Source organism: Sturnira hondurensis, unplaced genomic scaffold (assembly GCF_014824575.4).
Source record: "Sturnira hondurensis isolate 20B ecotype Veracruz unplaced genomic scaffold, ASM1482457v3 Scaffold0022910, whole genome shotgun sequence".
Classification (NCBI taxonomy): Eukaryota; Metazoa; Chordata; class Mammalia; order Chiroptera; family Phyllostomidae; genus Sturnira; species Sturnira hondurensis.
The window spans coordinates 9,939,925-9,953,959 of record NW_028095541.1 but is presented as its reverse complement, the minus strand read 5'-3'; the positions used below and the strand labels follow the sequence as shown (position 1 = coordinate 9,953,959).

At 42.6% G+C, this 14,035-nt stretch overlaps 1 long non-coding RNA gene across 1 annotated transcript in view; it reads left to right on the top strand.

The window, feature by feature from the left end:
* The first annotated feature begins 7,204 nt into the window (after positions 1–7,204).
* LOC118980531 (uncharacterized) overlaps positions 7,205–14,035 on the top strand; it is a 28,263-nt gene continuing 21,432 nt past the window's right edge. The window contains exon 1 of the long non-coding RNA XR_005065117.1: positions 7,205–7,375. This is a non-coding gene — a long non-coding RNA (uncharacterized LOC118980531). The remainder of the gene's footprint in view (positions 7,376–14,035) is intronic.

Here is a 14,035-nt window from a genome sequence, read left to right as displayed (position 1 = left end):
TCCCCTGGGGGCTTCAGGTGTGGGCGCTGAGCCTTCCTCAGAGCGCACTCTCCCCAGGTTGTGGGGTTGTGCACTTGTCTTGGCCACCTCTGGTCCCTCGGGTTCAAGCACGCACTCTTTCCAGGGTTATGGGAGTGTGTGCAGGGCCTTCCACACCACCTCAGGAGCTCTGAGTAGCTGGGTGGGGAGGAGGCCAGAGTGGCTGCTGCAGGAGAATTCCCTAAGCAACCACCAAGTATCTCTTTTTTCACTCTTTCTTTTTGAGCAATTCCTCCTGCTCAAGTCTGCTGCTCCGTACAGAGACCTGGCCTCTCACACAGCCCAATTCTCCAACCAGACTGAGGACTAGTGGGATCAGGGCCTGTCTCAGCCCAACTCTCAACCCTCCCCAGCTGGTGTTCACAGACTCCATGGGTGCTCACAGCCCCTGTGTGTTTGCCACTTAGTCCTTATTCCCCTCTCTGCGACTTCAAGCAACTAGGTCTCTCCAGGTGCTGCTCAAACCTTGTTTGGCAGGGGAGGGAGCCGTTGACCTGGTTCTCTCCCAAGGACCCTATGGCAGACTACCCAGGTCTGGGGCTGCAGCCACCCTGGTCCCTGTGCTGGTTCCAGGGACCTTATTGTCCTGAAGCACCCTCCTTACCACCTGTTTTTTCAATGTCCTCTATAATTTTTGGTCTCCTATCTTCATATATGCTGGAGTACTGTTGGCTGTTCTCTCTGTTTCTCTGTAGATTGGCTAGGTTTTTCTCCCACGTGTACGGGGAAGTGGAATACATTCCCTCCTACCTCACCACCATCTTCCTCCCACCTCTATACTGTTTTTGTTTGCTATTCTTTGTTGTTATTTTTAAATTTACTTTTCCTAATTTTCTTCATTTCTTAATTACACACTGTTAAGTTTTAAATAATGCGGCTTTTCATTGCACTAGTAATTTTTTTCATCACACTTTGATAAAAACTACATAATCCCAGGCCTGGCTGGTGTAGCTCAGTGGATTGAGCACAGACCTGCGAACCACGCAATCGCGGTTCGGTTCCCAGTCAGGGCACATGTCTGGGTTGCAGGCCAGTTCCCAGCGGGGAACTCACGAGAGGCAACCATACATTGATATTTCTCTCCTTCCCTTCCTTCTAAAGATAAATAAAAGCTTTAAAAAAAACCCCTACATAATCCCTATGCTCCCAGTACCTTTTTCTCCACGATTCTTCCCATCCCCATTTCATGAGACATCTGGTTTTCTGTTCTGNCGGTTCGGTTCCCAGTCAGGGCACATGTCTGGGTTGCAGGCCAGTTCCCAGCGGGGAACTCACGAGAGGCAACCATACATTGATATTTCTCTCCTTCTCTCCTTCCCTTCCTTCTAAAGATAAATAAAAGCTTTAAAAAAAAAAACCCTACATAATCCCTATGCTCCCAGGACCTTTTCCTCCACGATTCTTCCCATCCCCACTTCATGAGACATCTGGTTTTCTGTTCTGTGCTGCTCGCTCCGCTGCACCCCCTGACTATGCATGTGCTTGCGGACACACACACATTGCACTGCATCGCTGAGATAGTTGGACATTTTTGCTTCAAGCTCGTATTAGGGATTTCCTTAAAATTTCCTTTTTTGTTTAACTAAACCATTAAACATAAATTCCCAGCCACATCATTGATATCATCCATTTATATTTAATTGTCACTTTTTCCTGCAGTTTATTATTTTCCCAAATCCTGAGATTCATGTTCAATTTACTTTTATTTGGTTAGAATAGTTTCTATCTATTTCCTCAGATGGGTTCCCAGGACAGCAACACATTGAATTCTTACTTGCCCAAAAATGTTCTTTTGCATTAAGTTATAAGGAGGAACCCATAACCCCCTATAATTTATTTATAAAAATTGTGTATTTATTCTTATGTGTTTAAACTTCAGTCACCTTCAAAGCTCTCCATTCGATGCAATACCACCTACCGAGACTGTTTTCTACTGCTTAGAACAGTTTTTGAATGTGTCACTTTGATGCCTTTTAGTGCTCCTGGTGTTTTTTGTTTGTTTCACCTCTTTCACATCAGCAAAACGTTTCAATCTGAAGACTTTTTTCACCAGGGGAAACAAAAAACAAGTCACTTGGGGTAAGATCAGGTGAATAGGGAGGGTGAGGCATGGGGGTCATGACATTTTTGTTCCAAAACTGGTGAACACTCAGTGTGGTGTGGGCAGGTGTGCTCATAAAATCACTCATCATAAAATGGGCAAATGTGTCAAAAGAGAAAGAAAATTCACTGAAGCCAAAGGCAGCCTCTCACAACACCAGCTGGTACACTGATACAGATGAGTTCCTAGAATACTCACTTAGCAGGGGAAGCCTGTACTACAATGGTCCACCCTGCAGAAGACAATTTAGTTTTTTGGGGAGTGTCCTGCCTCATTTTTCATGGCTAGGTATAGAATTCTTGGATCTAACTCCTATTTTCTCAATAGTGCTTTGTCACCCTGTTGTCTTTTGATTCACAGTATAATTGATGTCAGATACCAGTCAGATTCAATTACCATCATAAGTGATCTGGGGTTTTTTTCCTAAAAGTTTATAAGATTGTCTCTTTACCCTTGCAGTATTTCAGTAATTTTTGGAGGCTGTGTTCAGTTTCATTTGGACCCTTTAACAAAAAAATTTATTTTGCCTTTTTGCTTTTCTTATCTATGTTACCATTTGATACATTTTCTCTCTGTGAGTGCAGTAATATTTGCATGCGGGACCTCTTGGATTTGTCCCTCAAGTCTCCTTTTTGTTTATAATTTCTAGATTTTAATGTTTTTGACTACTCTCATGTGATTTTTTCCCTTTTGCTCACTCACAACATCAGAACTGTTAGCAGTGATTGTTAGCAGTGATGGTTCTGTTTAACATATTTTAAAATCCAGACATTAAATTTTATTTTAGCTTTGATTTTAGAAAACCATCCTTTTCTCTACAGCTGAATCTCCTTGAGTTACTATTAAACTTATCCTTTACCTTCTCCATGGACTCTGCCATTGGTTCCTATAGCATGGACTCTCATTCTGTAGTCTCAGTGTTCAGAATATTCAATACATTTCTGCTGATTTCAGTTGTGGCTCACTCTTGAGCATGGATGAGTTTTATGCCATTCCTCTTCTTCACACTGTGCTAGCAAAGCTTTGTCCAAGACTAGAGTTTTAAGCCACCACAAACATGTCATGGATGCATCACCGGCTTCCTACCTACATCCAAAAGGAACAAGTGGCGTGTGCTGGAAGTCCCAAAGGGAATCCCTCATCTCCTAAGTGATGTTTTATAAAATACTTATGCATTAAAGTTCACTCTTTGTGCTATAAAATTCTATGGGTTTTGACAATAGCACAGAGTCACATAGAATAGTTTCATTATTTGGGAATATCCCCTGCGCATCGCCATTCAACCCTCCTCTCTATCCCCCACACTGTGTATTTCATCTTTAGGGACAGCTTTGGTGTTCTAAAGGCCAGGACAGGCAAGAAGAGCCAACATTACCTCTACTGCCTTGTGGCAGACAGCCTGTGGACGAGCATCAGCCTCCTCCTGGCTGCACACAGAAATGTGGTCCTACTTACAATGTTGGGATGCAGTATTTGACAGACATTCTTTCTAGGCACGGTGGTAAATTGAATTATTGTCCCCAGTTCTTAATCTCTCCCTATATCCACTTGGCTCTGTAACTTTGTAGTCCTTGCTTCCTCTGTGGTCATGAGGATTGTAAGAAGGCATGTCCAGAGCTGCTTGTAGTCTTTCTTCCAACCTCACGGGAACAACCAGCCCAACAGAATGGACTCATGAGAGTGGACCCATGACAGAGAGGATCCTGCTGAGACTGGAGTGTGTGTACTGGATGTGTGCACCACCCTTGCCATGAACCCATTCATTCCCCTAAAGCTGGATTGAGCTGAACTTCTACCACTGGGAATCAATAGCATTCCAACTGATACAGGAAAAAATGTCAACAAACTCCAAAGAGCAGTATGATAGAACTATGTGTAAAGTGCTATGGAATTTCTGAGCAGCTTGCCTAACCCAGCCTGAAGGGTCAGGAAAGGTTGCTGGAATATTATAGAATCCAGATTTTCATTGGAAGTAATGGAACTATATTAGGCTGTTTTCAAAAGCAAGAATCTCAGATGCCTACAGGGGCCTGGCAGGTAACCTAAATGAGGGAAGTGGGCCAGGTGGGAGACCATAGGGAGTGGTGAAGACTATGGTGAACTGTGAGTGGCTGCCATGTCTAAAAGGGCTGCTGAAGCTCTCTCTAGTCAACAGTTGCCTGCTCAGACTATGTCAGTTAGGTAGGGTTTGGAAAAATGCAGAAATTTTTAAAATTTATATACAATGAAATTCACTATTTTTGGTGTACATAACTATGGATTTTGACAAATGCCTAAAGTACTATACCCAACAGCAGAATCATGATACAGAAAAGTCATACCCTTTGTTTTCATCCCTCTAGTTTTGATTTTTCTAGAATATCTTATAAGGGGAATCAGGCAATACATAACCTTCTGTAACTGACTCCTCGCATTTAGCAAAATGAATTCGAGATGATTGTTCTTTTTGTGTAATCCATAGTAATTTGTTACTTTTTATTGCTGAGAATGGATATACCACAGTTTATTCACTGGTTGAAGGACATGGGGGTTGTCTCCAGTCTGGGGCAATTTTTCCACCTGCACCAAGCTCATACCTAGGCTATGGGAATTCAGGAAAAGAAATTTATGTCCATGGAGTTTATGTTCTGAGGGGAGAAAACTGACAACTCATAAACAAATACAGGGTTCAGCATAAATCATGCTCCCTTTTTATTACAAAATCTTTTATTACAAAATCACGAGCCTTTAGTTCTGTAACATAACAATATTGCACTCAAGCATACCTATGGCATTTTAGGTGAAATGTGCATATTAAAACTATAAATTATTACACACATATTATTACCCTACCAACCACACTCAAGCAGGCCTTACTTCTGCTAGACCCTGTATGTGCTGTAATGACAGTTACAGAAATACAAAGAGAAGTGTACATGTTATGTAGAAATGTATTTCATATATAATATACTGTGTAAATATATAATCCAATGTTGAATTCAGGAGTATGCAGAGAAACACAGGGGCTGAGGACAGTGAGGCATGAGGGGTGGGTGAGGAGGCCTCTGTAATATGGCATCAAACTCATCCCTGACAGAAATGAGGGGCAGAGAAGAATCTGTGGGTACCAGGAGGGAGAGCCTTCCAGATGGAGGTGACCAAGGCAGAGCATACATGCTCCAACAGAGGGTCGCCATGGTCCCAGGGAAGCCAGGGAAGATGGCAGGAGGGGAGGTCAGGCAGGCAGAAGGACAAGTCACAGGAGCCTCTGAGCCCATGGTTTTACATTGAATGAGATGAGAAGTGTGGCTAAGGTTTGAGTGGAGGATTGACATTTGCAGGGTAAATGGAGTCAGTCTGGCCCCCTTACCCAGATGTCTGGGGAACTAGGATAAGTAGTGTTCTTATAGCCTTGAGACTGGGTCGAATAAACCGTTCCCATAACATTAAGTAGGCTCACATGTAAAGAATCATGCCGTAATACACAATATTCTAGCTCCCTGCTGGCTTTGTGTGCAATTAGTATATAAGGGGAGTTTGGACTCATGAATAAAGGCATGTCAAGCATCCCCACGGCTCATAGACTTTTCTTCTGTCTGCCCAAATCCAGAGCGGACCTGCCAGGCCTTGACAGGCTGCAACAGAACATTATTTACCTTCTGTTTTTAAAAGATCACTCTATATAGAATATATTGTATGGGGGTAGAAATTATGACAGAAAGACCAACTGGGACACTATTGCCCTTGTCCCGGTGAGAGACTCACTGGCTTGAACTAGGAGGCGCTGGTGGGAAAAGTGAGGCGTGGTTGACTTCTGGGTATACTTAGAAGGTGGAACTGACAGGATTTGTCAGTGGACTAAATGTGTGTTTAGAAAAGAGGGGAGGGAGATGACTTTAAGGATTTTTTCCTAAGCAACTAGAAAAATGGAGTTGCTATCTGAAATGGAAAAGGTAGAGGAGTGAGATTGGGTAATCAGGGTTCAGACTGGGGTGATGGATAGCACCCACAAATAATAATTATTATTAACTAAACCCTGGCAGGACAAGACAATGAGAGCACCTTTAATACCAGAGTTATTTTCCTTCTTGTTCACTCCCTCTCATCTCCTGCCCAGCGCACACCTCCAGCTTCAGCTTAGCATCAGGTACTTTCATGTGTGATGGGATTAGCGTAATTGGAGAGGAGCTGAGAGAGGAGGGTTCACCCTACTACTCCAGTTACAAACCCTGGCCCAAAGAGGCAGGCAGCCCGCATAGCCAGAGCTCAGCAGCCTTGCTGCTCCCAACTAGGAAGCAGCAAGATTTTGTTCACCTGCATCTCTCTGATCATTAGGAAGTGAGGGGGCCATGTGAACCCAATTCTAATTTGTAAAAGAGCACCCAGTAGGTGTTTCTGTCTAATACCATGAATCAGAGAAGAAGAGCAGGTTTTGTTTTGGGAAGGTTAGAAACATCTAATGTTAACAGGTAAGAAAAGGGTATCTTTATTCCATGCTTTTTCAAACATCAAATAGAATTGTCTACAGTTCTGCTGGAGTATAGGCAGGGAGTTGTTTACTGTAAAAATGAGTGTTATAAGGTAACTGTGTACATTGCCAAGGACACATTTTGCTCCTCAGGAGGAAGGTAAGGAGAAGCCTGTCGGTTCACTGTGCCACCTGACCACACCGTCCTGGCCTGGCAGGTGAACCAGTGTGGCTGGGGTGTGCGATGTTGTCCCTGTGGTCAGAGCCTCTGCCTTAATAAGTTAATAGCACTTAAAAAATAAAACCTTGAATTTGAGTAATTCCTGAGATTATCATGAGGGCTCTAATACAAAATCAAAGCCCTTTCAGGAGCATTAATTGATTAAAAAGAACACTATTCAAAGAGCTGTACAGAGGTCACAAACTGGTTAAGGACTCTGCAGTCAGTATCTTAAAATCTGGCTAATTAATATACTAAGTGTCATCAAACATTTTGACTTTAGGATACTTTATATATATTTAAGTTTCTGTATAATTTTTTTGTCCTGATCATTAGGTGTTTATTTTTTTCTTCTTACACTGCCCTATCATGAATCTTGTTTTTCTATGTTAGCAGGAAAATAAGCTTTAGAATATTTCCAACTCAATCTTTCAACTCATCCTTTCTACTAGCCAAGTGTTGATGGAATGCCGTAATTAAAAGAGGTCTACTTCTGAGATGGCTAACATAAAACATGCATTTAACTTGAGAGAAAAATTTGTGTTTGGGCTCCTGAAAGAAAAAAACTGTAAGCATAATATTAAATTAGTATTAAGAGTGACAATCAAAACATTTAAAGGATTGGGTAATCGCTGTTCCCCCAATTAAGGTGAAAAAAACCCCATTAAGTAGCAGGCTAAGCATCACCTGCCACCTTAGGGTCTTGTCACCCCTGGCAGAATCATGTTACCAGTGGGTGTGAGTTACCTTGATTTTGTCCTGTAAAATGACTGGTACCATTTAGATGGTTTGTGCTAAAGATTGTAAAAGACTTACAACCCCTAAACACTTAGAAAATTGATGACCTTATATCATGTATTGGTTGGTAGGGAGTTCTCCAAAGCTGGTTTATTCAACAATTCAAACGTGTAATTTAAAACAAATGTTCTTGGTATCTTTGATGTTTTTGGTTTTGGCCTCGCATTTGTCCTGATTTCAAGATGGATGCAGCATCTTTATCCAGAGTCCACATCTGAAGGAGGAGAGGAACTTGGTTTTCTCCTTTTTTTTTCACTTTTTAAAAGCATGGAAACCTTTCCCAAAAGCTACCCATTGGACTCCCACTGGCTTGGCCACAGCTGCATCGCATGTTTGTGATTAGACCCAAACTAGCAGGGAGAGCAGCTTACCATGGCTGTCTTTGACCCCCATGAGCTGCCCCCCTGAAACCAGAAGCCATGCCTCCCATAAAGGGCATAACCCTCAACACCCACCCAAAGGCAACATTCTGTCAGCAAGGGTAGGGTGTGGGTAGAAGTACATGCAAACCCACCAGTTTTTTTTCTGGTCTCACACTCTGACTTTCTTTCCACCTTTCTAGCTGTTCCATTATAGTCCTGCTTGCTCATTCCTCTTCCTCTGCCTGGATCTAATATTGGGACCCCTCAACACTAAGCCTGGGCTCCCTTCTCTTTTCTACATGTACTCTCTGCTCAGGCCTGTGGTTTTAAATGCCACCTACTTGATGGCAACCCTCCAAACCAGTATCTTTAGCCCAGACCTTTCCTCTGATCTCCACATGTGGACATCTAACTGCCTGCTTGACCACTTGTACCACACTTCCATGTCTCTGAAGTAGCTCAAACATGATCTGTCCAAAATTCAATGTATTATTTTCACCAAACCAGCACTTCCCCAGACTTTCCCATCTTAGAAAATGGAACCTCCATCTTTCCAGTGTTTCAGAACAAATGCCTGGGAGTCAGTCTTGATTCATCTGCCTAACTACCCACCACAACCACTTGCCTGTTTAACACATCTAGCTGCCGCTTCTAGGGCTCAGCCCACAATGTGTGCAATGAACACTTGTTGAGACCTGGCCAGATGGCGCAGTTGGTTGAAGTGTCATCCCATGCACCAAAAGATTGTGGGTTAGATGACCAGTCAGGGCACATACCTAGGTTGTGGATCCAATTCCTGGTCAGGGAGCAGATGGGAGGCAACCGATCTATGTGTCTCTCTTTCTCTCTCTCCCCTACCCCTTCCTCTCTCTTTAAAAATCAATAAGCATTTTTTCAGGTGAAGATTTAAAAAACTTGTTGAAAATTATTGGATGTGCTTGTGTTGTACATACCTTGACTGGAGAGTGGAGATGTGGAGGTATACAAAGAGCTGGTAATAATATGTGGCATTCTGTTAAAAGTATTCATTCTGGGATGAATTGATAAAAACAATGACAGCTTCCTGAAAGGTGTAATGTCACTCTTCCTCCCAAATTCAAACATAACCCTAGCAACCTTTTGGCAGGACTTTGGTGACCACTGGGGAGAAGTGGAGATGAAATCCTATAATTTACTTAGAGCTTCTCTCAGATGCACTGACCTCCCCATAAAGTTCCATAATTAAAAGAAATGCCATAATTAAAAAGAGGTCCACTTCTGAGATGGCTAACATGAAACATGCTTTTAGCTTGGCAAAAGAATTTGTGTTTGGGTTCTTGAAAGAAAAAACTGTAAGCATAATAGTAAATTATGGTAGCAAATTGTAATGTATGATCTGGACTTTCTCTCAATAACACTTGTGATCAATGACCACTGAAATGGAGCACTGAGGGATGTTGATATTTTCTTTTCCATTATCAATAACACTGAGGGCCGTGATGTTGGAAAGATGGGGCATAATAATAGCTAGTTACCGCAGCCTGACGAGCATGTACAAAGCCTTGGTGGTATACAGCAGTGAGCATTTCTTTTCCAGACCACTGCAGCATAGCTGAAGGGGCTTATCTAGGCTGGGTATTGTTATCAATCAACTGGGTTTGATGGGACTGACTCTGCTCCACATTGTGGGTCCCAGCTGAAGGGGTGGCAGCTATCCAAGGGAAGTTCTCATAATAATGACAAAAAGCACGGGAGGGCCAGTGGAAACACTCAAAGTTCCTTAAAGCCTAGGCTCAGAACTGGTACACTGCCAATTTGGCTAGTTATCAAAGCAAGCAACAAGATCAAGCCCAAAGTCAAGGGCAGCACATTATGTCTTGTGTGGAAGGATCTACAGAGTTAAAGGTCAAGGAACATAGATTCAAGGAGGGGTGATGACTGGGCAGTACTTTAGTCTGCTGGAATATACAACTACCCATCAAAGAAAACAAAAAGAGAAAGCCTGGGCTCAGCATGAACTGATCAAGTCCATGGTGGGGGTGACACTCTCTTTGTTCCCATCTGCTTTTCTGTGATTCAAACTACATTTGATGGTCCCTTTAGCAGAAACTCCCCAGTATAGGTTCCATCCCTCTCCAACCCATCCATTTGTTATCTGTTCAGTGATGCCCAGACCCAGGCTGGTGCCCTGGATATGGATTCCTCTAGTGTGGTTGTTAGGGGAAACATTTTGTTTCTCATGTGCTGAGACAAATTTCTCTCTCTCTGAAATTAAAAAAAAAGAAAGGAAAAGGAGAAAGAAAACAGAAACGCATACTCTGATGGTTGTAAAGGATAACGAGTAATTTATTCAGAGCTATAAACAAATCAAGCTATCATCTTCCAGACAGAATCAATAATATAATTTTAAGCCCACACACATTTACAAATGCTGACACTTCAGTGCAGCTGGGTTGCCATGGGCAACCAGGGTGTGCAGCTTGTGATCTGAAACCAGCCTGGTGAGCACATTCTGCAGACAGACTCCAAGGGAGAAGAGGATGTTAGTGTTGGCTCTGATCTGGCCAACACACTAATGCACCCCTGTGATGGTTTGGATTAGTTCTGGTTTGAACTGTTCAGCTTTTTTGAAGCTCCTATTTGCACAAGACTTCTTCAATATCTCTTCTATGTTTATGTCTAAGCAGGCTGAGGGCCAGAATGGGAAGGCAAGGGAAGAAGCTGTGTGGACTAGAGCAGGTGATAAGAAACTTACTCATAGCTGCTGGTGGCCAGAACAAAGAAGGGTGGTGCTTAGGTCAGAGATGAGGGTAAAGCTGGTCAGTAACCAGGAAAAGTGGGCTCAATGGGTCTTCCCCCAAAGAGAGCCTGATCAGATGGCTGTTTGTTAGAAAAACAAGAGGAAGAAACAGGAAGTTGTGAAGGGGAAAGAGAAGGTGATCTGAGCAACTATGAATACTGGGACTGGGGTGAGGGGCAAGCAGGTCCCACTAAAATGGCTGGGGGATGATAGGATGGAGCATAGGAAGGACCATTTAAATGTGTCGACACAAACTTAAATTCACCATCAAAGGAGTCTGTCTTCATCAGCTCTGGCTGCCACAGCAAACTATCATAGACTGAGGGCTTAAACAACAAACATTTATTTCTCACAGTTCTGGAGGATGCCAGCATGGAGGGGTTCTTGCTGAGGGCTCCCTGCCTGTGTGGTTAATAGACAGCTCACTTCTTGTATTCTTACATGATGGAAAAAGAGATCCTCTTTTTCATGTCTCTTCTTCTAAGGGCACTAATCCCATTCATAAAGGATCCACCCTCATGACCTAATCACCACCCAATGTCCCATCTCTGAATAGCATCACTTGGGGATTAGGGCTTCAACATATAAACTGGGGAAGGGGCCACAATACAACTGTGAAACCAGCCTGGCTGTGAGGCTGCTCCAGGGCCAGAACCCTGGGCCCAGGCCCCTCTCTGGCTAGACAGCTCTGTCCTGCTCTGATAAGACATCTTCAGTGTTTCAGCTCAGCCAGGGAGACTCAGTCTTCACACTTTAGTAAAAAGCAAAAGTGTGCTCCAGAGCCAGAGGAGAGCTGATTTATATGGACAGAAGTCCTCTCCCTGCTTCCTGATTGGTCCATCCTCATGCAAACAAGGTTGGTTGTCCCATACCAGTGCCAGAGTGGCTTGGCTGCCAGCTCTGTTTCCATCTAGTCCTCTGGTGGAATTCCTGTGTCAGATCAATAACCAATAGAGTAACTAGAGCCATTAGTTTACCAAACTACCTGTTTCAATTATTAGTTTATTCAGCTACCTGCCAAACTCAAATATTCAGTCTTAGAAAAACAGCTAAAACAACTTGGGACAGGTTAGAGAACAGTAAAGGAACTTAGTTCATGAGAGAAAGCATGGGCAATTGACAAAAAGTATTTGGCATAAGGAGTAAAGATTTCAAGCATCATGAATCACACATATGGAGGGGATATAGTGCTTGATGGATCATTCCTATCCTTCCTACAGCTATTACTCAAGTTTTTGTAGGGGGTTTGAATCATTTGGTTATATAGAGCATCAATAGCTTCTATTGTCCTGATTGTAAAGGTTAGAATAATAAGCAAAACAATTTGCAAACTGGACCTTAAAAGTAGCTCCAAGCCCAATTGGGAGCCAGTTAAAAATATCAGAAAATTTAAATCCTAACTGACCATTGACACTAGAAGCAAAATTGGAATGCCCCTTAAAGGATCTGGCAAGATGAAGGAGTTTGCTTCAAATTCCACTTGGGAAGAAGCATTTATCCAGGTACAGAAAAAGGTATTGTATGGCACAAACTCCTCCTTGGGCTGCAAGAAAATAATCAAGGGCAAGTCCATTGTCCTGGGACTACTCATGCTTTAAAGATGTTTGCTGGGCTCAAACAGTTCTGGTGGCTGATCAAGCAATTTGATTGATGGTTCAGGTTAGATTTTGCATTATATCTAACTAAGCAGTACCAAGGCCACCCCATGATAATTACAGTACTGAGAAAGTGATTACCCTCATCTCCTGAAAACCCTGTTAGCAAGTCACTTTACCCAGAAAGGCCATAAGAGTTATCTTCATAAACAGATGTATCCTTATCAGGGTAGTAATCTGCTATTGAAAAGGTCCTCTTTTTTCTCTGCTGAGAACTTTGAGGAGTGGCTGTTATCATTTTGACCCAAATGGAACTGTTTTGTTTGGTCAGAATACAGCCATTCTGGTCGGTAGAGGCTGCACAGTTCTGATTGGATGGTGAAAGTCTTTGTTCTTATTGGTTCAAATAGGATTCCAGGAACTTTTTTTATAAGGGCTGGCTCAAATGGCAGGAACACAGTGCAAGCAGGTGTTCAGTGCACACTTCTCCCTGAAGTACAATTTTCATGAGAGGCCTCTGTGCAGAAATGGCTGCTAGGTTCTGCTTTTTAAATTGAGCACAGTTAGCCACAGGAGCCCTTCTTGTTTTTCTTCCCCCTCAGGGTTCACATAACTCAAATGGAATCTACAGATTTCTTAGCTCACTTTCTCATTTTAGGGACAAGGGCACATGACTGGATAATGAGAAGGCCCCTGAATGTAGAATTTAAAATTCACCTTAAAATTTAATGGTTATTCCCACACAAACTTACTGCTTGCTGCCAATAAGTGGGCCATTTTTTTGTTTAAAATCATTTTTTATTACAAAATAAGTGCTCTTTATAGAATACTATACTCATAGTATTTGTATCGCAATAGCAATTGTATAGACTCATTGTAAAAAGATATATAGAATAGAGAGAACAACAGAGAGAATAAAATAGAAACCATCTGTGGTGCCTCCATCAGAGACAATTTGTTCTTTCAACTTAACTTTTTGAATTACAAGAAACAGACGCTCCATCAAGGTAGCATAAGCCAAGGAGCTCTGTGATTGGGACTCATGTGAAATAACAGAGAATCTCATGGAAATCCTAGGACAGCAGCTGTCTCTGAGCTGAGCCATAATGAGGCTGGAGTGGGAAGTGGCTGTGAATGCAAAGGATAGCTAGGTCCAAGGAATAATAGCTAAAATCTCTACTCTGGAGCCCCACTATTCACATAATTCAGTTCATTCCATGTCTGTTTCTTTCTGTCCTGTTGCCATTCCCTGAAAACTTTTCAGAAGTCTTCATTTATGCAATGAGAGAGGGACTTGCAGTGGCCCAGCTCATCTCTTCAATAGTCCTAGGGTTGATGGATGTCTCATACTTTACCCAACCGGCTGCAGGAGGGCAGGAGGGCAGGAGGGTTGGGCACTTGATCAGCCTCTTCTAGGATAGGCACAGGCAGGGCTGGCCTTAATAATAATAATAATAATAATAATAATAATAATAGCTAACATGTGTAGACCACCTACTGTGTGCCTTGAACTGCTCTGAAGACTTGACATCACTATAACATTTACTTGACTTTTTAAAAATATATTTGATTGGTTATGCCATTACAGTTGTCCTATTCCCCCCTTCATTCCCCTCTATCCTGCACACCCCCATTCCCACCTTTCATTTATGTCCATGTGTCACAAGTTCTTTAGATTCTATATTTCCCATTCT